General features: G+C 49.5%; 1 long non-coding RNA gene across 2 annotated transcripts in view; it reads left to right on the forward strand.

The window, feature by feature from the left end:
* LOC144144950 (uncharacterized) overlaps positions 1 to 22,810 on the forward strand; it is a 73,164-nt gene that overhangs the window by 19,103 nt on the left and 31,251 nt on the right. For both annotated transcript variants that reach the window (XR_013317384.1, XR_013317382.1), the window contains exons 2-3: positions 19,033 to 19,431; positions 20,585 to 20,716. This is a non-coding gene — a long non-coding RNA (uncharacterized LOC144144950). The remainder of the gene's footprint in view (positions 1 to 19,032; positions 19,432 to 20,584; positions 20,717 to 22,810) is intronic.

A 22,810-nucleotide genomic window follows, 5' to 3' on the forward strand; every position in this document is an offset into this window, starting at 1 on the left:
GTATTCTGGAGGTCGTGGGTTCGGATCCCACCTGGCGGGAATTTTTTCTCCACTTTCTTATGTTCCAAATTCTTTATCTTGAGCTACTACATCCTCCCCTTTGCTTTCCGAGGTCTTCTTGACTGCCAATTCTTATTTCTGTCTTATTTTCAATGAGCCCCTCATTTCCTATTCTGATTCGCTACATGCATAGCAAGGGCCTCTGTACTGGCAGTCTTGGTGCCATAGGGAGCTTAAGAGGGTTCAACGCTGGTCGACCACCCACTCTCAACATGTCGTAGACGCTCGAGTCACGGCCCGGGGGTTAAAAAGAAGGTCCCCTTCACCCCGAGTAGTCCGAGTGGCGCTTGCTACAACCCCCAAGCGCAGGAAACAAAAACACCTGAACATAAATACTCCAGAAAGTGGAGGCTAAAGTACCCCCGCCGGTAGCGTAGTGGTTATCGCACCAGACCGGTATTCTGGAGGTCGTGGGTTCGGATCCCACCTGGCGGGCATTTTTTCTCCGCTTTCTTTCTTTCTTTCCAAATTCTTTATCTGTTTCAATGTCCTACCACAACCTCCCCTTTGATTTCCGAGATGTTCTTGACTGCCAACCCTTCTTTCTGTGTTATTTCTACGAGCCCCTCATTTCCTATATATATATATATATATATATATATATATAGAGAGAGAGAGAGAGAGAGAGACAAAAGGTAAACGTAGGTTGGTTACTTTCCCACGCAATACCAAAACAGGCGACGAGAGACACAAATCAGCCTTTGTCTTCTCGTTTCGCCCGGCTAGCAAGGTATATCCCACTACGCGGCGGACCGTGGCCCGACGGAAAAAACGAAGCGACATGTGTTTTTGCTCATTAAGATTTATTACTGAATAATAAACATTCAAAGAGTATGCACGCTAGCTAGTTGACGGCGAGGATCTAGTTCCTCGCCCGGGCAAGTTAAGGGAATCGAGAGGTTCGACTCACCGTGACAGCAGTCATCGCCGGGGCGCCTCAGCGCGCTCGCATTTGCCTCGCTTGGACGCCGATGGCAGCCATCGTTGCCCTCCTTTTTGCCCGATCCTCGAAGGACGGAGGTTCCGAGGTGCGTCCTGCTGCCTCGCTTCCGGAGCTCCCACCTCCCACTGCTTGCATCCCGCGCGCTCTCGCCGGCCACAGGACACTCCTTCGGCGAGGAGGTAGATCCCCCTCGCTGACGTCTCGCCAAGCAAGTTCCCGGAGCAAGCAGTGCAGCGAAGCCAAACGAAAGGGAACGCGCGAAGGTCGCGTTCCCACAATATATAGATATTGTCACGAAGACAAGGACGATGCAGTTGTCTTGAATGAGAAACACGTTTATTGGAGCGAACTTGTGCTCCCCTAACAACTCAAAAGAATACAGAGGCGGCGAAGCAGCGGTCAACAAAGTGACTTGCACAGGTGAGTGTCGTCGAATCGAATGCCCCGGCGTCCGCACTGCAGGCTTTTTATCTTTTGGCGCGCGTGGTTCTCGAAACGTCGATTCACATCGAGAACATAGTAGATCCAAGAAGATTATTCTGGGCTGTTCACGTTAGATCGGAATGCTCTCCCTATCACAACAGATAACACATGCGGCACAGAAAGAAAGAATGGAACACGCGCTTCCCTTGGCGCAGAGATAACACAGACCGGCGCAGCCGGGCGGTAAAAGCAAACCACAAATAAACAAACCCAATGCATGGTTCGCGGCATCACCCCCCCCCCCCCCCCCCATCGACCCGATGCTAACATAAGCGACAGTCCGAACAAATGAAAATAAAAGTTCGTCATCGTCCGTAGAAAGGTTTTAAGCGAACCACGTGGACGACTTCAGGCCGCGTGCGTTGTCGTGATGTGCCGGAGTCACCATCGGGGATCACTTCGTAGGTAAGTTGGCCAACACGTCGTAGAATCTGGTAGGGTCCGAAATACCGTCGCAGGAGCTTCTCACTGAGTCCGCGTCGTCGGATGGGAGTCCAAACCCACACACGATCCCCTGGTTGGTACTCGGCGTCTCGGCGTCGGAGGTTGTAGCGGCCCGCATCCACCAGCTGCTGGTCCGTTATACGAACTCGAGCGAGCTGGCGGGCCTCCTCCGCACGTTGAAGATATCCGTGGACGTCGGCGTTGAGGTCGTCGTCTTCTACGTGCGGAAGCATGGCGTCGAGCATCGTAGTCGGCCTTCTACCGTAGACAAGCTCGAACGGCGTCAGCTGCGTCGTCTCCTGGATAGCCGTGTTGTACGCAAACGTGACATACGGGGGCACTTCGTCCCAAGTCTTATGTTCAACGTCAACGTACATTGACAGCATATCTGCGATTGTCTTGTTCAGACGTACTGTTAGTCCGTTCGTTTGGGGGTGGTACGCCGTCGTTCTTCGGTGATCCGTGTTGCTGTAGCGTAATACTCCTTGCATCAGCTCCGCAGTAAATGCCGTTCCGCGGTCTGTGATTAGGACTTCCGGGGCTCCATGTCGCAGCACAACTTGGCTTATAAAGAACTTGGCCACTTCTTGTGCAGTCCCCCTCGGAAGAGCGGCGGTCTCTGCGTAGCGCGTCATGTAGTCTGTCGCTACGACAATCCACTTGTTCTGTGATCGTGACGTAGGGAACGGGCCTAAAAGGTCCATTCCAATCTGTTGAAAGGGTCTCGATGGGACGGTGATCGGTTGCAGAAGTCCGGCGGGTCTTGTCGGCGGCGTTTTTCGTCGCTGGCAGTCACGGCAGCTCCGGACGTAGTGGGTGACGTCAGAGGTAAGGCCGGGCCAGTAGTACCTCGCCTTCATTTTTCCAATAGTGTGGGCTGTGCCCAGATGTCCGGAAGACGGGTCGTCGTGGCACGCTTCCAAAATTTCGTCACGAAGGTCCGCGGGGATGACGAGAAGGTAATTCGCTCTTGTTCCGGGGCTGAAATTCTTCTTCACAAGGACGGAGTTTCTCAGGCTGAATGCTGGTAAGCTGCGTTTGAAGGTCCTAGGAACAGCAACGTTGCATCGCTCGAGGTACTCGATTATGACGCGTAAGTCGGGGTCGGCACGCTGCTGGGTGGCTAGGTCGCTCTCCGTAACGATCCCGAAGAACGCGCTGTCTTCATCAGAGTCTTGTGGTGGTGGGTCGACGGGGGCGCGGGACAGGCAGTCGGCGTCGAAGTGTTTCCTGCCGGATTTATAAACGACTGTAACGTCGAACTCCTGCAGGCGCAAGCTCCACCGCCCAAGACGGCCAGAGGGGTCCTTCAAATTGGCGAGCCAACACAGCGCATGGTGGTCTGTTACAACCTTGAATGGCCTTCCATACACGTATGGGCGAAATTTTGAAATCGCCCATATAATAGCCAGGCACTCTTTCTCAGACGCAGAATAGTTTTTCTCCTCCTTCGACAGACCACGGCTGGCATAGGCGATTATCCTTTCGCAGCCGCTTTGCTTTTGGACAAGGACGGCACCCAAGCCTATATCACTGGCGTCCGTGTGCATTTCCGTTTCGGCATTTTCGTCGAAATGAGCGAGCACGGGCGGGTTTTGCAGGCGTTTTTGCAGCTCGCCGAATGCTTTTTCTTGGTCGTTTTCCCAGCTGAAAGGGGTGCTATCTTTCGTCAAGCTCGTGAGGGGCTCTGCAATGCGTGCGAAGTTTGCGACGAAGCGCCGGTAGTATGCGCACAGCCCGAGAAATCTTCGCACGCCCTTCTTGTCTTTCGGCCTTGGGAAGTTCGCAATGGCTGAAGTTTTTGCCGGGTCGACTCCCGCGGCGTTGACGACGTGGCCCAAGAACTTGAGTTCCCCGTATGCGAAACGGCACTTTTCAGGCTTCAGCGTCAACCCTGACGTACGAATGGCCTCGAGTACAGACTCCAACCTTTCAAGGTGTGCCACTTAAGGCCAGCTAGCACAGTGTCCATGACTCTTTGAAACGTCGCTGGTGCTGTGCACAGCCCAAACGGCATCACCTTGAACTCGTATAGGCCGTCTGGGGTTATAAATGCAGTCTTCTCTCGGTCTCTCTCGTCCACTTCAATTTGCCAGTAGCCGGTCTTCAGGTCCATCGATGAGAAGTACTTCGCGTGGCAGAGGTGGTCGAGGGCGTCGTCGATTCGGGGGAGGGGGTACACGTCCTTTTTCGTGATTTTGTTCAGTCGCCGGTAGTCAACGCAAAACCTTAATGTGCCGTCTTTTTTCTTTACGAGTACGACGGGCGCAGCCCAGGGGCTTTTCGATGGCTGCGTAATGTCGTCGCTGAGCATGTCGTCGACTTGAGTCCGGATGGCTTCCCGTTCGTGTGAAGAGACGCGGTACGGTGACTGTCGGGTAGGTCGGGCTCCATCTTCGGTTATTATTCGGTGCTTCGCTAGAGGGGTCTGACGTAGTTTTGCGCTCGACGAAAAACATTCGCTATAGCGACGCAGCAAAGCCAATAATTTTTTCCGTTGTTCTTGCGGTAGCGCCGGATTCACGTCGAATGGCTGCGGGAGCTTGAAGGTTTCTACGGGTGTGCGTTCAAAGTCGGCGACCGCGATCACGTCACTTGCTTCTTGCGTTTCTTCGAGGAAGGCAATTGCCGCGCCCTTGTTTAAATGCTGGTACTCCTCGGTGAAATTAGTAACCAAAATGTGGGATTGGTGTTCCTTGAAGCGCGCAATGCCTCTTGCGACATACACACCACGGTCGAGAAGCAACCTTCGATCACTCTCTACGATAGCGTCGATGTCAGATGATGATGATGATAGTTGGGTTTTATTGGCGCAAGGCCGACTATGGGCAAAGAGCGCCAAAGAAGAAGTTACTGAATTATGATGCGACCGTACATACTAAAACATGTGACTAAAAGTAAAGGTGATGCAAAACAAGAGACAATGGAGATGGCTGGTGTATAGGGCCAGGGTGATTACACATGATATGACAAGAGCTGCAGAAAGTTTACCTCAGCTAAAAACTTAAAAACACGTTGACTAGAAAACATTGGTTCGTCGGCTAAAAAGTATGATGGGTGCAAAGGAATGTGTTGTCTGTATAATTCAGGGAAATGTTTGTGTCGTGTTGTGTCAAGTGCCTTGCATGTGATTAGTATGTGGACTACGGATAGGCCCTTTCCACACCTGCTACACATGGGTCCCGAAGTTCCAGTGAGCAGGTGGGAGTGCGGCGCATGTGTGTGGCCTATCCGCAGCCTAGCCAGGGCGACTTCAGTGTATCTGTTGTGTGAGTCAGTTATGTAGCGTCCCAGTTGTGGTTTTATTATGTGTAGTTTGTTGTCTGTTTATTGACTCCAGTGTAATTGCCATGTGTTACGAAGCTGTCGTCTGATGTGTGTCTTTAGGTCGGTGTAAGGTACTGTTGTAACGTCAACTGTAGTCATGAGAGCAGCATCACCAGCCATTTGGTCGGCGGCCTCATTGCCAGGGATTCCACAATGCCCTGGTACCCAGCATATAGTTATTTCAAGATTTGAGGCATAAGCAGACATTAGTACCTTGAAGAGAGCATTTATGACATAGTTTTTAGATGACCTTCCTAATGACAGTGCCTGTACAACGCTTTGAGAGTCTGTGTACACAATGGACTTGAGAATTTTATGTTTGATGATGTGGTTTGAAACGAGTAAAATGCCATATGCTTCTGCCGTGTAAATACTGTTATGAAAATTCATTGTTTTGCTTACTCTAAAATTTGGTCCGTGCGCTGCACAAGATACCGTAGAACCAGTTTTCGACGCGTCGCTATAGAATTCTGCGCACCTGTACTTGTCCTGCAGGAACAGGAAGTGCTGCAGAATTGCACTTCTGGGTACCCTATTTTTTTCTACTAATGTAAATGATAGGTCGCATGATATAGGATGTAGATGCCATGGTGGAATTAAATTATGGATGGGTGTCTTGTGCGTGTCTGAAAGAGGGACCGTGAGTGCAGAAGCCTCCTCCCTAACTCTGAGAGAAAAAGGTAAGGAAACGGATGGCCTGTTTAAAAAGAGTTGCAAGTTTGATGTATTGTTCATGATGGGATTAAAATGATGGTTGGTAAGGGATACAATCTTAGATGCATATAGCAGGTCAACATACTCCCGCTGATGCCCTAGACACCACTTGTCGCACTCGACATAAAGGCTTTCCACAGGGCTAGTGCGGAAAGCGCCGCATGAGAGGCGAAGGCCAACATGCAGCACTGGGTCGAGCATTCTCAGTGCGGTCTTTGTCGCCGACCCATACACGACACTGCCGTAGTCGAGCCGAGACCCCACCAACGCTGTGTACAGGCGCAGCAGGAGTTGTTTGTCGGCCCCATAAGATTGATGTGAGAGAACCTTAAGAATATTCATTGTTTTTAGGCATTTACATTTGAGCTGTTTGATATGAGGGATGAATGTAAGTTTTTCATCGGATAAAATGCCTAAAAACTGTGCTCCTTGTTCACAGGAATTGGCACATTCGGAAGAGTGATGTCTGGGTCCGGGTGGACCCCACGCTTCCTGGAAAATACAACACAAGAGCTCTTTCCGGGATTAATTTTAAAACCATTCTTTTCTGCCCAGCCAGCAAGCTTCTTGACGCCGAGCTGGACTTGACGTTCGCAGATGGACAGGTTACACGATTTAAAGGATATCTGCACGTCATCTACATACATGGAATAAGAGATTGTGGGTGGCAATGCCTTTCCAAGAGAGTTCATCTTAACTATGAAGAGCGTGCAGCTCAACACTCCACCTTGCGGCACGCCATTTTCTTGCACATGTACCTTTGACAGTGCAGATCCAACTCTGACGCGAAAGGTTCTCTCCGACAAATAACTAGCAAGAGTGTTAAGCATATTACCAGAAACACCGAATGACTTGAGGTCAGTAAGGATTCCATAACGACAAGCGGTATCATAAGCCTTTTCGAGGTCGAAAAACACAGTTACGCAGTACTGTTTATGCACGAAGGCATCCTTAATATACGATTCAAGAGCTACGAGTTGACCATTCGTGGATCGCCCCGCCCTGAAGCCTGCCTGGCAGCTCTCGAGAAGGCCGGTGTACTCCAAAAAGTACACGAGCCTCCGGTTTATCATCTTCTCGAGAAGCTTGCACAGGCAGCTGGTCAGGGCAATGGGTCGATAGCTAGCGGGAGAAGAAGGGTCCTTCCCTTCTTTCAAGAATGCTACAACTATGGCATCCCTCCAAGACTTTGGAATGTGCCCCGAAAGCCATATCTTGTTGAACAGGTGAAGAAGTGTTACAAGAGTGTCTGTGTGTAAGTTCTGTATCATTGTATATGTAATGTTGTCTGGGCCTGGAGCTGAGGGTGTACACGTGCTCAGAGCACCCCTCAGCTCATGAAGCGTGAACTCGGAGTTATAAGAGGTGGCTGACCTGTCATTGTCATGTAAAGGCTTCTTTTCGGCCACGAGTTTGTGCTTCATGAAGGTGTTTGTGTAGTGTGCTGAACTGGAAACGTGTTGGAAGTGTTGTGCGAGTGTGTCAGCCTGGTCTTCAAGTGTGTCCCCAGTCGTGCTGACCAGAGGCAGGCTATGTGTATGTTGTCCTTTAAGTTTACGTATTCGTGTCCATACCTTGCGTGTGTCTGTGTATGAATTTATGGATGTTATGAAGGAGCGCCAACTATCCCGTTTTGCTTCACGGCGTACGCGCTTTCCCAAGGCCTTTGGTCTTTTAAAAGAAATTAAGTTAGCCGACGTGGGGTACCTGCGAAGGACACCCCACGCCTTGTTCTGGGCCTCTCGCGCCCGCCTACAGTCCTCGTTCCACCAGGGCCTCCTTGGGTTGCGGGATGCACTGGAGGCCTGGGGCATAGACTTTTCGGCGGCGTCGAGTATGTGTGCCGTGACGAGTTGGGCTGCTTCCTCCACGTGTAGGTGTTTTATGGTTGTGTGGTGTAGTTTAGATGTTTCTGTGAATGTGCTCCAGTTTGCTTTTGATTCATTAAACCTGTTATGGGAAGATGGACTGCATGGGCCTTTACCTATGTACGTTAGGGAAGTGGGGAAATGGTCACTACCATATGGGTCTGTGCCCACACCCCACTCAAGACATGGAAAGAGAACTGCGGAACCAATCGCCAAGTCAAGATGCGAGTATGTATTGTGTCCTAAGTTATGGTATGTAGGCTGTTTTTTGTTGAAAAGGCATGCTCCGGAGGATGTAAGAAACTTCTCTATCAGGTGACCGCGGGCATCCGTTCTGGAGGAGCCCCAAAGAGAGTTGTGCGCATTAAGGTCGCCTGTCAGGATGTATGGTTCGGGCAGCTGGTCAACCAGCGCCTCGAAATCAGAGCTCAGAAGTGCAAAATCAGGAGGAATGTAAATGGAGCATACCGTTATCAACCTATTAAATATTATCGTACGGATTGCTACAGCCTCGAGGACAGTGTTCAGAGTGACAGGGTGGCAGGCTAAGGATTTCCGGGCAATTATGGCCACACCGCCAGAAGAGTGTGTGCAGCCATCCCTGTCCTTTCTGAAGACCATGTAACTATTCAAGAAATTTGTGTGCTTGGAATTCAAATGTGTTTCCTGAACACACATTACACTTGGCTGATTAGCATGCAGTATTTCGTATACATCGTCAAGATTTTTAAGAAGGCCTCTGCAGTTTCATTGAATTATGTTTTCTCTTCCCATTATTTAGTGTTAGAGCTACTGGAGTGTGTGTGTTTGTTTATGTGTCGTCTTTCGGGGCTGTGACTCTCGCCTTTCTTGGCTTGTCAGGAGGCTTTGGCGTCGGGACGCGTTCCTTGCGGTGCACCGCAGGCAAGAACGGCCCGACGTCCATCTCATCGTCCGATGTCCTGGGTGTGCCCGTCGAACCGGGCCCCCCGGACTTGGACCCCCTTCGGGGGCCCTTCGTTTGAACCGCCACCGCCGCAAGTGTCGGGGGCACCAGAAGTGGCACGGGCGGTGCGGTGGCGGTGGGAGCCGGTGCGGGGCCCGTGGTGTCCATGGCACCCTCCAACGCACTGGAGGACGGGGAGGCAGGGACGGGAGCGGCACCGGTCCCGACGGAAGAGGTTGCCACCACAACCGCTGCTGGCTCAGCGAGCGGTGCGGAGGCGGGTCGGGCTGCCAGAGGCAACCCAGGGGGGGGGCGGGGGCGGGACCAAGTCCGACTCGCGGTACTGGGTCCCCGCCGAAACCAGACGCCGCTCCGCCCCCCGGCGAGCTGCGTCGGCGTACCTCCCCAGGGGGAAAGAGGCGAACCTCTTTCGCGCCTCTGGGAAGGTGATGTTCTCTGTTACTTTGACATTGATTATTTTCTTTTCTTGTTGGAATTTCTCGCAAGTGCGGGACCACGCTGCGTGGGGCCCCTGGCAGTTGGCACAGGTGAAACTCTGGGTGTTACAGTTTTCGGATGGGTGGTCATGTTGGCCGCATTTTGCACAGGTAAGGCGGCCGCGGCAGGAGTTTGTGCCATGCGCGAACCGTTGGCACTTGAAGCAGCGCCGTGGGTTCGGGATGTATGGGCGGACAGAACAATGTATCTAACCGGCATTTATGAATTCTGGAAGGGTGCATCGATCGAAGGTCAAGATAATGTGTCTAGTTGCTACCTGTTTGTCATCGCGGCGTATTGATATGCGCTTTACAGCCGTGACGCCCTGATCCCTTAAGCCTTCCAAAAGGTCGGCCTCGGTCTCGGACATGAGATCTGCCTCAGAGATCACACCTTGACAGCTGTTGAGGCTGCGGTGGGGTGTGACCCTGATCTCCAGATCTGCCATGCGGGTTTGTTTCAGGAGGATTGTGGATTGCTGCTGAGTTTTAACTTCAACTAGCACTTCACCAGTTCTGAGCTTTTTGGCATCATATGTTTTGCCGATGATACCTTCAAGGTATTTAGAAACAAGAAATACAGATTGAGAGGAAACCGGGTTCGATTTGTCTACAGATTCAATAATCAAACAACGAGGGTAGTTATCTGGCTTTGGGAGCGAGATAGAAGGCAAAGAAGGGAAGGATACTTCGGTGCGGCCCCTTTTAGGGGGCCGATCACGTCTGGGGGGGGGGGGGTTTGATTTATCCATATGGCATAGGAAAAAGCAGGGAGACGGGGGTACTTTCTTCTTTGACCTTACCCTGGTAGTCACAGAGGTCCCGGAGCTCCCTGCCTGGTGAACAGACAGGGAGCCCATCCACCGGAGCTTGACCTGGGCTCCGACGGCCACCGTTCGTGGTTTCTAACCCTCCACCTATAAACACATCGCCACGGTTGGATCCAGCTTATGTTTGGGGGTTCGGGGTCCGCGGTATCGCCAGTACCGTCACCAAGATTACTCAAGGTGCCCCGTGCGGGGAGCGTCGATGTCAGAAGCAGCATCCTCACAGTAGACGGCGATCATCGAGCTTGCGCGGGGTGGCAGGGTGATGTGATCGTCGGCGATCCTGACAGCAGCACGGTGATCGGGGTTCGGCTGCGGCGTCGTGGAGTGATCGGAGGAAAAAGTTATTGACTTAGTCTGCAGGTCGATTATTGCACCGTTGTCCATCAAAAAGTCCATTCCAAGAATTACGTCGCGGGAGCAGTTAGGCAGAACGACGAACGCCGCAGGGTACGTTGTGCCGTCTATGGTGACGCGCGATGTGCACGTTCCACTTGGCGTCACGAGGTGGCCTCCTGCTGTGCGTATGTGCGGACCGTCCCATCTGGTCATAACTTTCTTCAGTTTAGACGCAAATGGTCCGCTCATTACCGAATAGTCAGCTCCCGTGTCTACCAGGGCGACTACGTCAAAGCCGTCGATGGACACCTTGACGTCAGATGCAGTGTTCCTCGAGTTCCGGGTTCGTCGGGGCGTCGTATCTCTGCTTGTACGTGTTGATGGTCGGGCACTGTGCATCGCCGTTGTCGTCGTCTTCTCAACAGACGTCTCGGTCAGGTCGGGTACGCGTCGCGCCGTGTAGCTGTGGTCGTGTTCGGGAGTCTCGTCAGGGTTAGGTCGGGTCGTCAGGATGAGGGCATGTCGTGAATCACTGTCTTCAGCGCGTCCTTGCGTCGTTGGAGGGTTTCCAGTTTTTCGCCGTAGAGCAACTTCACCTCCAGAAGTTGCCGCCTTTAGTTTCCCCCGCGTGGGCTGGGAGACCTTCCACGTGCGAAGTCAGCACTGCTACGGCGGTCCGGCGACTTGTACGGGTAGGGCGACGGCGTACGGTTGAAACGGGCTGGTCCACGGCTGGTGTTCGACAGGTATTCTTCAATCTCAGATGGGTGCTGGCCGGGTCGGGGGCGTGGTGCGTCGACGGAGAAACCACGTAGTCCGAGTCTCTTGTATGGGCAGCGACGGTAGATGTGGTCGGCCTCTCCGCAGTGGTAGCACAGAGGACGATTATCCGGTGTTCGCCATACGTCAGTCTTCCTCGGCGTCTGGGTTTGTGCTACCGGGGGTCGGGCGGGCGACAGTGGGCGGCGGTAGGGCGGGGCCTCTTGACGACGTGCCTCTTGACGACGTGTTGGAGCAGGGCGGGGTCGGTGAACAGCCGCGGAGTACGTCATAGCTTGGGGCTCGCAGTGTACTTCGAATGCCACAGAAGTTCCCAAAGCGTTTTGAACTTCTTCCCGGATCACGTAAGTTAGGCAAGAGACTTGGGGTTGCGGCGTCGTCGGGAAAAGTTTCCGCAGCTCCTCTCTCACTACTGCGCGGATGGTCTCGCGTAGGCTATCAGCCGGAATCCGCATGTTGTCAATGTAGTTCGCACGCATTTCGAGAGCCGTCTCAATCGTGCTGGCTTCGGTCACGAATTCAGCGATGGTTTTGGGCGGGTTGCGGACAAGTCCAGCAAACAGCTCCTCCTTCACACCGCGCATCAAGAAGAGTAACTTCTTTTCTTCCGTCATTTCGGGGTCCGCGCGGCGAAATAGTTGCTTCATCTCCTCAACGAAGATCACAACCCCTTCGTTGGGGTGTTGTGTCCGAGTTTCGAGCAAAAGCGCAGCTCGCTCTTTTCTCACAACGGTAGTGAATGTCTTCAGGAACTCCCTTTTGAAGTGAGTCCAGTCGGTCAAAGAACTCTCATGGTTCTCGAACCAAGTTCGAACAGCATCTTCTAAGTAAAAGAAGACATGCCGGAAAGTTTCTTCGTCGTCCCACCTGTTGAAGATGCGGACGCGCTCCAGCTTCTCCAACCATTCTTCGGGGTCTTCAGCGGGGGATCCCCGGAATGATGGCGGTTCCCGGGGCTGCTGCAGGACGATTGGCGACGTTGTTTCTTGCACCATGGTGTTGGTTGCAGCGTTCCTTTTCTTGGGCCCTACTGGCATCAAACCGAATTCGTGTGGTAAATCTTGCAGGTGGGGGCTGGCTCTTGTTGGACTGGCTTGGCGGCTTCCCGAGGTTGTAGTGGGCATGAAGGGTGCGTACCCCGCACCTCCACCAGATGTCACGAAGACAAGGACGATGCAGTTGTCTTGAATGAGAAACACGTTTATTGGAGCGAACTTGTGCTCCCCTAACAACTCAAAAGAATACAGAGGCGGCGAAGCAGCGGTCAAGAAAGTTACTTGCACAGGCGAGTGTCGTCGAATCGAATGCCCCGGCGTCCGCACTGCAGGCTTTTTATCTTTTGGCGCGCGTGGTTCTCGAAACGTCGATTCGCATCGAGAACATAGTAGATCCAAGAAGATTATTCTGGGCTGTTCACGTTAGATCGGAATGCTCTCCCTATCACAACAGATAGCACATGGGGCACAGAAAGAAAGAATGGAACACGCGCTTCCCTTGGCGCAGAGATAACACAGACCGGCGCAGCCGGGCGGTAAAAGCAAAACACAAATAAACAAACCCAATGTATGGTTCGCGGCAATATACAAAGGCAATCGTGGCACTTAAGACCATTACAATTCAGCCGTATAGAGGGACCAGGCAGCTGGACGGGTGGCGCCACTACTCGGCGCTCCCGTCGTTAGTAGAATGAGCGGGTGCATTGGACTCCGCAGCCTTCCGCTATTTTTTGCCGTGTTTTCTTCGGTGCTTCGAATGTTTTGGTGGTGTTATGAGCGGATATGTGCGGCGAAACGAAGTCGACAGATGTGGTGAGTTCTTATATGCTGTAACGGCTGCGTAAACTTGTCGGTGGCTTCTAAATTTGGGTATGGGCTACAATGACATGAGCGCTTTTTGCAGCGATATACGCTTGGCTCCACCTGATGTGAGTACGAATAAAACTACTATTATTAGTATTAATTTCTTCTTAAATGCACTAACGGCTACGCAAACTTATTGAGCGCTTCTAAGTTTGGGAACGGCCTTCATTGCGTTTTCTGCGGCGCTCCGCGCTGAGTAGAAATAAAAGTAATATTATTAGTATTCATTTCTACCACTTCCTTCACTTGTTTCAATGACTAAGGTTTACACACCAGCCTAAACGGTGGGATATCTCGGTAAGTGTGCGTTGAAGAGAAAGGCATTTATGTACAAGATCATTACCGTGTGGCCGCGGAAATGTCGCGGCAGTTTACGCTTTCTTTCTTCAACCCTGAGCTTTGTGCCTTCGGTTTTCTTGAGTGACAGCATGGGGGCCTGAGAGCTGAAGAGGAACTCGCACGTTTGTAGTGGTCATTTTATCAAGGGCCAAAGATATTCAACCACTCAACAGCCTTCCCCCCTCCCCTTCCCAATTTACCACATGCGTGGAATAGAGGCTGGAAAAGATAGTTAAAAAATGTGGCAGTAATAACTTCAGCCCGTGTTTTTTATCGCTTAAGCATTCTTGACCGAGTACTTAAAAAAATCGTGTAATGCCTTGTGCAGAAACCAAAAACGCGCGACGAGTTGCTTCAAATATGGGGGGCATCAGGCAGAGTCCTCCAGCACAGACGCATTTCCGACACGCTGGGAGCAGTTAGGATATGGAGAGGGGTCATGGAAGTACAAAATTAAACAGCAAAATCATGCACCTTTCCTCCTAACGATGACAACGGTTTAACAAGCTTTCTTCGTGCGAAATAGAATGGGAAAGGGTCAGAGTGAAAGACGCTGTGATCAAATGACCAAACTGCGTGCTGGTCAAATTAAACGCTCAACTAGTCAAACTTTAAATCCAGAGGGCAACCAAGGAAACCCCCACGACAAAGCTTTGTGATAAACCATTACCGTTGTTAGACGGAGGAGTGCATGATTTTTCAAGCGTAGGTGACAGCTTGTAAAACCGACCGCAGAATTCAGTTGTGGAACTGACGCACGGTTTTGGCGCCCTCCTGTCTCTTGTCCATCAGCCACGCAGGTATTGTTTTTTTAAAAAGTAGGGGTGTGCGAATATTCGAAAAATTCGAATATTACTCGAGTATTAAATATGTTATATTCGTATTCGCTTCGAAAACTATGTATTAGAAACATTTCGAATAATCGAAAGGGTTCCAATAATCGGCTATTAACGAATATTTGGATTGATTAGTTTAAGGGGGGACACGGCTTTCAATTTCGGAAAAAATGACCAAAATATCGCATTTGTTTTAAAGCAACATATTCGGTTTCTATGTTTTCTATCCAGTGCGTTGGCAAAGTTTTCCCGCTGGAAACCAACGCAAAGTGGCATAAAGAACTACTTTTGCTAGCCGTGGTGACAAAATGTCAGCGGAAAAGGGCGAAAAAACGGCAATTTTCGGAGAGCTGCACCTCCGCAAACACATTTGGTACCATTGGATCGGCCAAGCGATCCTCTTTCCGGTCCCGGCCATCTCTTTTACCTCCGTTCATTCACAGACGCACGAACTGGAGAAAAAGAAATACGCAAGAAGGAAACCAGAAATACATTCTGAAGCGCGAATGGCCTTCCGGTTGGCGCGCGCTGTAACGGCCATCCTGATTGGGCGTCGCCGCGGCAATGTAAGATGGCGGTGGCCTGAAATGCGTCGTGCGCGTTTCAGAGTTTATTTTCGCTGTTTCGCTCGGCCAAGTTTCTGTTCAGTCATTTTATCTGCTGTGGTGTTTAAGGCAGACATAATCGATATGGGAATGCCTGAGATTACAAGCCAGATTACGGGAAGTTGCGTGGCTCGAAAGGCGGAGGTCATCGAACGCTTCGTGGTGCGCGTGACTTTACCCCGGAGGGTGACACGCGGCTACCCGTGAGAGCTGGGAGGCTGCCCTGCTCGGCTGTTTGACCTTGGAGGGCCAAAGAGCCCTAGTGGCCAGGGCGCGCGCCGCCGCGGAAGCCACAGGGGTCCCGGACTAGGGACTCCTCCTAGAGTTTGTACAGGGTCGGCCCTTAAGGCCGCCCCTATCTCTCACTTGTATATAGTCCTAATAAATGTTTTGCACCACCACCACCGCGCGGTTTGCGCGCTTGTGATAGCGGTTCGCGGAGTGAACTTTTCATGTGATTTGCGATGCTTACAGGCTAAAACGGCCGACGCGCCAAAAGCTGCGGCGCGCACGGCGTAGCCGCTGCGCGTTGGAGCATCGCGTGACTGCGCAACCGGGTACGATTGAACGCCCGTAGTTGTAATTAATCCCTGTGACATTAGATTTAATTATAAAAGCGACCTGAAGGGCCATTTCAGGGATAACCAAAGTATGACATGTTGCGGCATACGAGCGCTGCGATGCGGGCGAGCCATATCGCTTTCTTGCGCAACGTTTCCCATGCACTAGGAGTAATCATGCAAACAGGTCTGAGTTGGGAATAAAAACGTGTAACGGCGTTAAAAATGTACCTTACTTTTGTAGCATTTAACAAAATATTTTTTTAGGGAAATTATTAATACCAATGCGTTAAAGATGTACCTTACTGTCGTAGCATTTAACCAATTGAATTTTTTAGGGAAAATATTATGACTAATGCATACATCTATAGTTTAGTGCATATTGGTTGTACTTCGAGGAATATTGGATGCCCTGAATGTCAAGAGTACTAAAGAACTGTGCATGCATTGAGGTTGGGGTTACGCAGAATATTATACCAAGCCTCAAAGTAGCTCGTTTGTATCGTTGTGGTATGTAAACTTTTGGCAATGAACACTTGCGCGTAAGAGTACGAAGTTGCTGCTCCAGGCAAGGTTATAATTAAGCATAAAAGAAGTCAAAACTCAGTTTTCAAATTTACGCAAAAAAAGAGTGCTTCACTTGTCATGGTCGCAACACTGCAGAGGGAAGTTGTCCAATGCTATACAGGCAACCAGCTAACCTAATTTGCATTGAAAGCTACCTCCCCCCGTTTGGTGCGCAAACTGGGCTATGTACTCTTCACAGAGGAGCTGAGAATGATGTTTTCTGGAAAGAAAAAGGCTGCAAAAGGCACTCCAATTTCAATACAAGGCATCCCAGAAGCCCCGTGTTCAAAAGGACACGAAAGGTTACAACCCCAGCGACTTTTCACGAATGATATCTATGTGGCAACCTCGGAAGCCGTTTTTTCAAAGCGTTTTTTTTTTTTTGCCACGTACGTCGTTTGTTCCAGTGATTTCTTCGTGGCCGCTAGGTCTATTTTGATTCCGTTCTTTGCGTTAGATTCCTTGATGAACAGCTGCGGTCGTGACACTATTGGTTTTTCAGGTTTACTTTTTGTGAATTTTTTATTCATGTAGTCGTTCATGGTCTGTATGCCTTTTGTGCATTCACCTCTAAAAAAACTGAGAACTAAAAAAGTTGTTTTAATAAAAAAATCTGACCTCGTCCATTCATTTTGGAATGCAAAGCACTTCGAACAAGTTCTCTATCATGTTTTATAGGCCGCTCAAGCTCGGTACGAGGTGAACAGAAAGAAAATATTATAAATAAAAAAAGTTTTCAACATATTACTTTGTAATTTTTAAGGTGCTGTCACACAAGCATTTCCAGTTGCTGTGCCAATTGTCATCAAAATCTACGCAGAAATAAAAAAGATGATTTTTAAAGCCACGTCCTCCTTAATTAATCGATATTCGATTCGATATTCGAAGCTAGATATTCGTATTCGATTCGTATTCGAAAAATTTGATATTCGCACACCCCTTTAAAAAAGCCATTTACCAACTAGCCAGCAACCGTTGAAAGTCTTATAAAGCAATGCTTTTCCCCGACAAGCAATAATGTTCTACTGTCATGCGGTATTTATTCTGTAAATGATTCCCGGTGGCTGTAGTAAACGTATTTCTGTGAAAATTAAAGACGTTTATACCGTAGTTAATGAAGTTACGGAGCGTCGTCTATCACAATGTCTGTTTTGGGATAAATCTTAGAAGGCACCCCCCCCCCCCCCCTCAACTTGTGCACGACGCCGTTTCGTCATCAACTGTGAAAGGCCAGCGCCGCAGCATCGCTGAATCGGCTTCACACAGCGGCTTTGTAGGAGCATTTAGCTGCAATATATTCCTCGATACGCCAAGCTGCATGCAAGCATAAAAAGTTTGCACGAACGAACGGACTTGCACTTCCGCCTTGACTTCCAGCTTGGCGCATTGAGCGTCGTCTGCTATTCGTAATTACTGAGTATGGGAGTAAATCACACACATGGCATGCCTCGTAAAGTTCGCCTCTACTTTTAAGATTTACCGATCTGAAAGAAGTTCTTGTGGTTGTTTACGCTTTGCAAACCGTTCCGCAGCAGAATGACACAAATCCATGCACAACTACGCTGCGCTGACCGCCACTGGCATTCCACTGACGAACGGTTCGCCACGGGCGGCGCTGTTGGCTGAAGCGACAGTGGTGCCATACAGCGGCCGCCCGGTTCCTGTAGATATTGCGTGTGTGTGTGCGTGCGTGCGTGTGTGTACGCGTATGTGTGTGCGTGCGTGTGCGTGCGTGTGTGCGCTCGTGTGTGTGTGCGTGTGTGCGCATGGATGTGTGTGTGTGTGTGTGTGCGTGCGTGTGCGTGTGTGTGTGTGTGTGTGCGTGCGTGCGTGTGTGTGTGCGTGTGTGCGCGCATGGATGTGTGTGTGTGTATGTGTGTGTGTGTGTGTACGCGTATGTGTGTGCGTGCGTGTGTGTGTACGCGTATGTGTGTGCGTGCGTGTGCGTGCGTGTGTGCGTGCGTGTGTGTGTGTGTGCGCATGGATGTGTGTGTGTGCGCGTGTGCGTGTGCGCGTGTGCGCGTGTGCGCGTGTGTGTGTGTGTCAAACCTGTATACGGCAAGTATTTGAAGGCGTGTTCGCCTCATCTCCATCCTGCCTCCCAGGATTTCTTTCCGTAGGGTTACCAGAATCGTTACATTTTGACTGAGTCATTCAAAGCACTATTTTGACCTGAAAAATCCTGTGTACACAATTTTTAAGGTGTTTAAGACGTACATTCAACGCTGTTTTACAACACTGATAAACCCATAAAGGCACCATTACACAAAACATAATATAGTACTCTCTATACTGTTATGATTCTGCGCGCCCGTACCCTGCGCGCACGTTATAAATTTGGGGTACTGCAGTGAATTTTGCGTGTGGGGGGGGGGGGGGGGTGAACCCTCCCCTCCTCAAACAAGTTACGACACACCGAAGCCTGTCCAGCGAGCATGCGCTCGAGGTCCGTGACCCATGCCAGCGGTGGCCGTCGCGGGCATGACTCATCTTTTCCCCAACTTCTCTTCCCGAAGAAAGAATCGATTTCTGGGGACCTCTCCGCTGATTCGAGCACTATTTGAACAGTGCATCTAGGGAATATAGGTATTGTGTAATTGTTCCTTTTCGTGCGACACGGTGGAGGCTTGTTGACCATTGGCAGATTTGGGTGTATACTCTCTTTCTACGGCGAGCTGAGTCAGAACGTCGCCAGCTTTAGAGCGAGGTGCTACGCTCCGCTCGAGTCACGTAAGCCGCCAGCGGGCTGCTGTTCCTGTATCATCGCTACTCTCGTATAGCCATTCATTAAACAGTCAAGTTTTGCTCTCGGCTCTTCGTCCCTCGGAACAGAGGCAGCTCTCCTGCTCGCCGCTGGTTCACCACGCTATCACTACATGACAGAGGTGACGGAGCGCAGTGCAGGGACGCCTTCGCCAATGTAACAACGCTTACACAAATGACATAGCCAGATAACGTAGAACAAAATGCAGCTTTTATTCCCTCAATTGATTTAATTTTTGCTTGCGTACCTTGACATAACAATGTTACAAGAATATTTATTTCTTCTTTCTTTTCAGGGCACGCCAACCGACAGGCAGCACCAGGGTGCTTCTTTCCACTAAGGCTATCTCGTTTTTTTGCTCACCATGGAAACGTTCGTATCTTCCCCGGAATGAAGGTTCCTGACGGGGCTGAGCTCAGATTTCACTGCGAACCTGTGGGAGAGCTGATTTTCGGAGGACCAAATTCTGCCTTTTGCAATAATGGAAGCTGGAGCTGGACGACTGAAGAGCCACACTGTTATGAACTTAAACGGGGTGATGTCGCAATGGAAATCCGGACAGAGAGTTATACTGGACCCGGTGGAATAGTTTACGTAGAACCCGGCAAGGAGGTAGAAGTGCTCTGCTACACTCGTAGCGAACACCGTGTAGCTTTATCCCGACTACCAGACGCAAAAGAAAACCAAACGTTTCGTAAGTAGTATTTTTTGTTACCTCTCTTCTAGCGCGCATGTCGCTACTGATTAGGAAGACATTGAAAAGTACAGTTACCTGCTACGTGTGGGTGCACACTCAATGATAAGAAATGAGAAAACTGAGCATACGCATGAGATAGCTGAACCGCCCTATATTCATAGACGACAAATCATGTTACGCACTGAAACGCCAATTTTATAACAATAACTCCCAGTTTTCATGTAAATAGGAACAACTTCGAGGAATAATCTCCGGTGACTTGTTTGTGGATTAGAATCTATATGAAATGCGTTTTTGGAGGAGCGACACAACAAAGCGGGCGGAGCTTAATTCCAGGAGTCGCACCTACCTATGAATGATGTTGGAAGAGCTGAGAAACCTGCAAGCATGTGCGCGCTGCACCGGCTTTGCAGCGAAAAGTGCGCATGACGCGGTGTCATCTCTCTCCATTTCCCTTTTTTCGATGCGAGTAACAAGGAACGTCTGGAATCACCAAGAGCACGCCGCCTATCCCCAGTGAAACCGTTCCGAACGACGCGTTCTGGGCATTTTCTTCCGCCTATAACATAAAAAAATGAACTCAAATTCTCTGGTCGCCTGTACTCCAAGCTTTTTACATGTAGGCGGCTTTCTGGCGGCATAGAAAAAAAAAGGGGGATAGTATAAAACCGATATACCTGGCCCACGTCACAAGTAGGCGCTGTGACCATACCAACTCGTTCAACGCCGAGGCAATCTAAAAATAAATTTGAAATCAGTATGTGTTCAGCATTCTCTATAGAGGCTCAACTTTCTCTCCCTCCTATTAAAACTATCTTCTGCATTAATAAAGTTTTTTCTTCTTTCCCTCCTCAGTTAATCTGCACGTATGTTAATAATGGATTTTGAAAGAGAAATGCAGGTATATATTTCCAGAAATAATATAATATATGAGTTCTTAGGTAATTTGTCTCCGCCTCCACTGAAGGCAAAAGTCACACCAAAGTAGCACTGTCCTGTTTTAATACCACGTGGATAGTTCAGGCTGTTTCATAGATTTTTAAATCGTGCTTTTTTGGGTTAAAAAAGAAAATATTTAAAGAATCAGCAACGTTCACTTAGTATATCGCAAGGTTTTCACGTTTATCTTAACAATTTTCGAATTTTCCAGGGATCCAATACGTTGGAGATCAGTGGAATTCAGTGCTGGGAATATTCGAAGTTGCTGCGGACGAGGTGATACATTTGATATGTACAAGAGAGGATTGGGCTCGCCGCAGGGAAATCGTCATTGTAGGACGATGTGAGTATTCACTGTAATTTATGCGAATTAGGGTAATTGTTGTTTGACATCTTTAATAATATATATACGACAAATATGATTGGCAGCGTGGCCTTGAATGGCGTGGTGCGCGGGGAAAAGTGAGATTTTCTACCGAAACCGTAACGCATGATGTCTTTCAACTCGAAGACGGGAAAAAGCAACACATGATGGCTTCTCCAGAATTTCTCATTTGTCTAGGCATGTTGACGGTTTCTAGGAGTGAATGTGTGCTTCTAGGTACTTTCATAGACGATAGCGGAAATAAGCATATTAGAGGCGAGAGAAAGTCGCAGTTAACTTGCTCAAATTGCTTCAGCTAGTGATCAGGAAAAGATTATATTATGGGGTTTCACACGCCGAAGCTACGTCAGGGTTATTAGGCGCGCGGTACTGAAGGGCTCGGGATTAATTTTGAGTAACCGACCGCAGATCTTAAGCGTGCACTGAAGCCTCAACACACCGCCGTTTTCGCTTTTCGCCCCCATCTAAAAAGCAGCCAACGGGGCGGGTAGTGACTGGTTATACTAAAACGGCTCGTAAAAAGTAGCTGAGCCGTGAAACGTGCTTCTGGAAGATTCCGTATAGCCTCACTTCAACATCAGTGGGCCAGGCCATCGAGGCGGAGAGAAATACGTGGAGCTGTTATCGGGTTAGGAAGCGGCCATGCAAGTTTTGCTAGGCCCTTACTGGGTGCGATTACTCCTACTAAACACAAGGCTTGAAAAATGTTTTGAACGAAACTTGGTACATTGATTATGGATTTAAAAAATTAGGGGATGAATTGTGGGCGCAAATCTTAACTAGGCAGCGAATACGTAGATCCCTTCATTATTTCGATGGTACAGTCTCCAGCGATCACTCTGAAGCAAGAACTCCCAATATAGTTTTCAAATCTCGTTACTCCTTTGCAAGAGAAAAAGTCATCCCATGTATCCCCCCGAGGGTGGCACAGAGATGTGAAGCGCGTATTGGGGATTCGTTGCGTAAAGATGACCCGCATTTTTGCCTTATTTCAAGTTAAAATTACGAACGTTTCCGGTGAACTTGGTGTTCTTAGCTGTTATCTTCCATTTCTGTAATTATTTGTTTGCGCGTCTGTGTGCGTGAGCGTGTGCCTGTCTTTGCGTGTGCGTGCGCGTGTGCGTGCGCGTGTGCGTGCCAGTGGCTGTCGTGCACGCGCGCGCGACAGCCACTGGACTGGCAAATAAAATTGTTGCTAAGGCTTGTATTGCGCTATTCAAAACCAGGAAACACACGAAGCAAAACAACACATAAAATACAAATCCCATGCATGAAACGGGAAACCGCACTGCCGCTGGGTAAATCAGCGCGCGTTCTATAGACCGCCAGGTGCTACCAGCGTTACTTCAGCGTTGCACGCTTCATGTCTCGAGTGTAATTTCAATGCTTGAAACCACGATTAACCCTCTCGCTAATCAAGCGCAATTACCCACGATTAACCAACTACACGACCAATTTCTGCTGCCAGCTGTTACGCTGGCTAATTGAGGAGTGTTCTCAATACCTTCAGCTAGGTGGCTGCACAGTACGGTCTATGTAGGGATGGTCGCATTTCGGTCCGCTCACTTCGAAACGTATTTTTGACGTCGTAAAATAAGGCAAGAAAAAGAAAGAGAGCTTTATTTATTATTAAAGACAGGAAGCGTCGTTCGTCATCGAACATTACCGAAAGCCGCCTCAAACGTGCATGTACTCTTTCACTTAAAAGAAGTTGCTGAGTCTCTTAGTCCGTTTATAGTGACACTAAAGAGATTCGTGAACAGCGTTAATTACTTCACTAGGTTTAAGTAAAGAATGTGTAATCTATGTTCCAAGCCATTTTGGCCGATTAACTAGCATTTTTCTGCGACAGAAATAACTTCAATGCTGTGCTTTACTTCGTACCATACTTATCGCCGACTGGGGACGTAAGCTATAACTCCACGCTTGGAAATCCACATGTAGGCGGCGTTTAGAGTGGCCATGAAAACACGATGCAGCCTTGTTTTAATACAAAAGATTTGGTGTTTATAGCACCCTCAGCTCTTATCCTGCAGCGAGCAAGTCTTTACT

The sequence above is a fragment of the Haemaphysalis longicornis genome, unplaced genomic scaffold (genome assembly GCF_048455015.1).
Source record: "Haemaphysalis longicornis isolate Haplotype H1 unplaced genomic scaffold, Haemaphysalis longicornis Haplotype H1 scaffold_1, whole genome shotgun sequence".
Lineage (NCBI taxonomy): Eukaryota > Metazoa > Arthropoda > Arachnida > Ixodida > Ixodidae > Haemaphysalis > Haemaphysalis longicornis.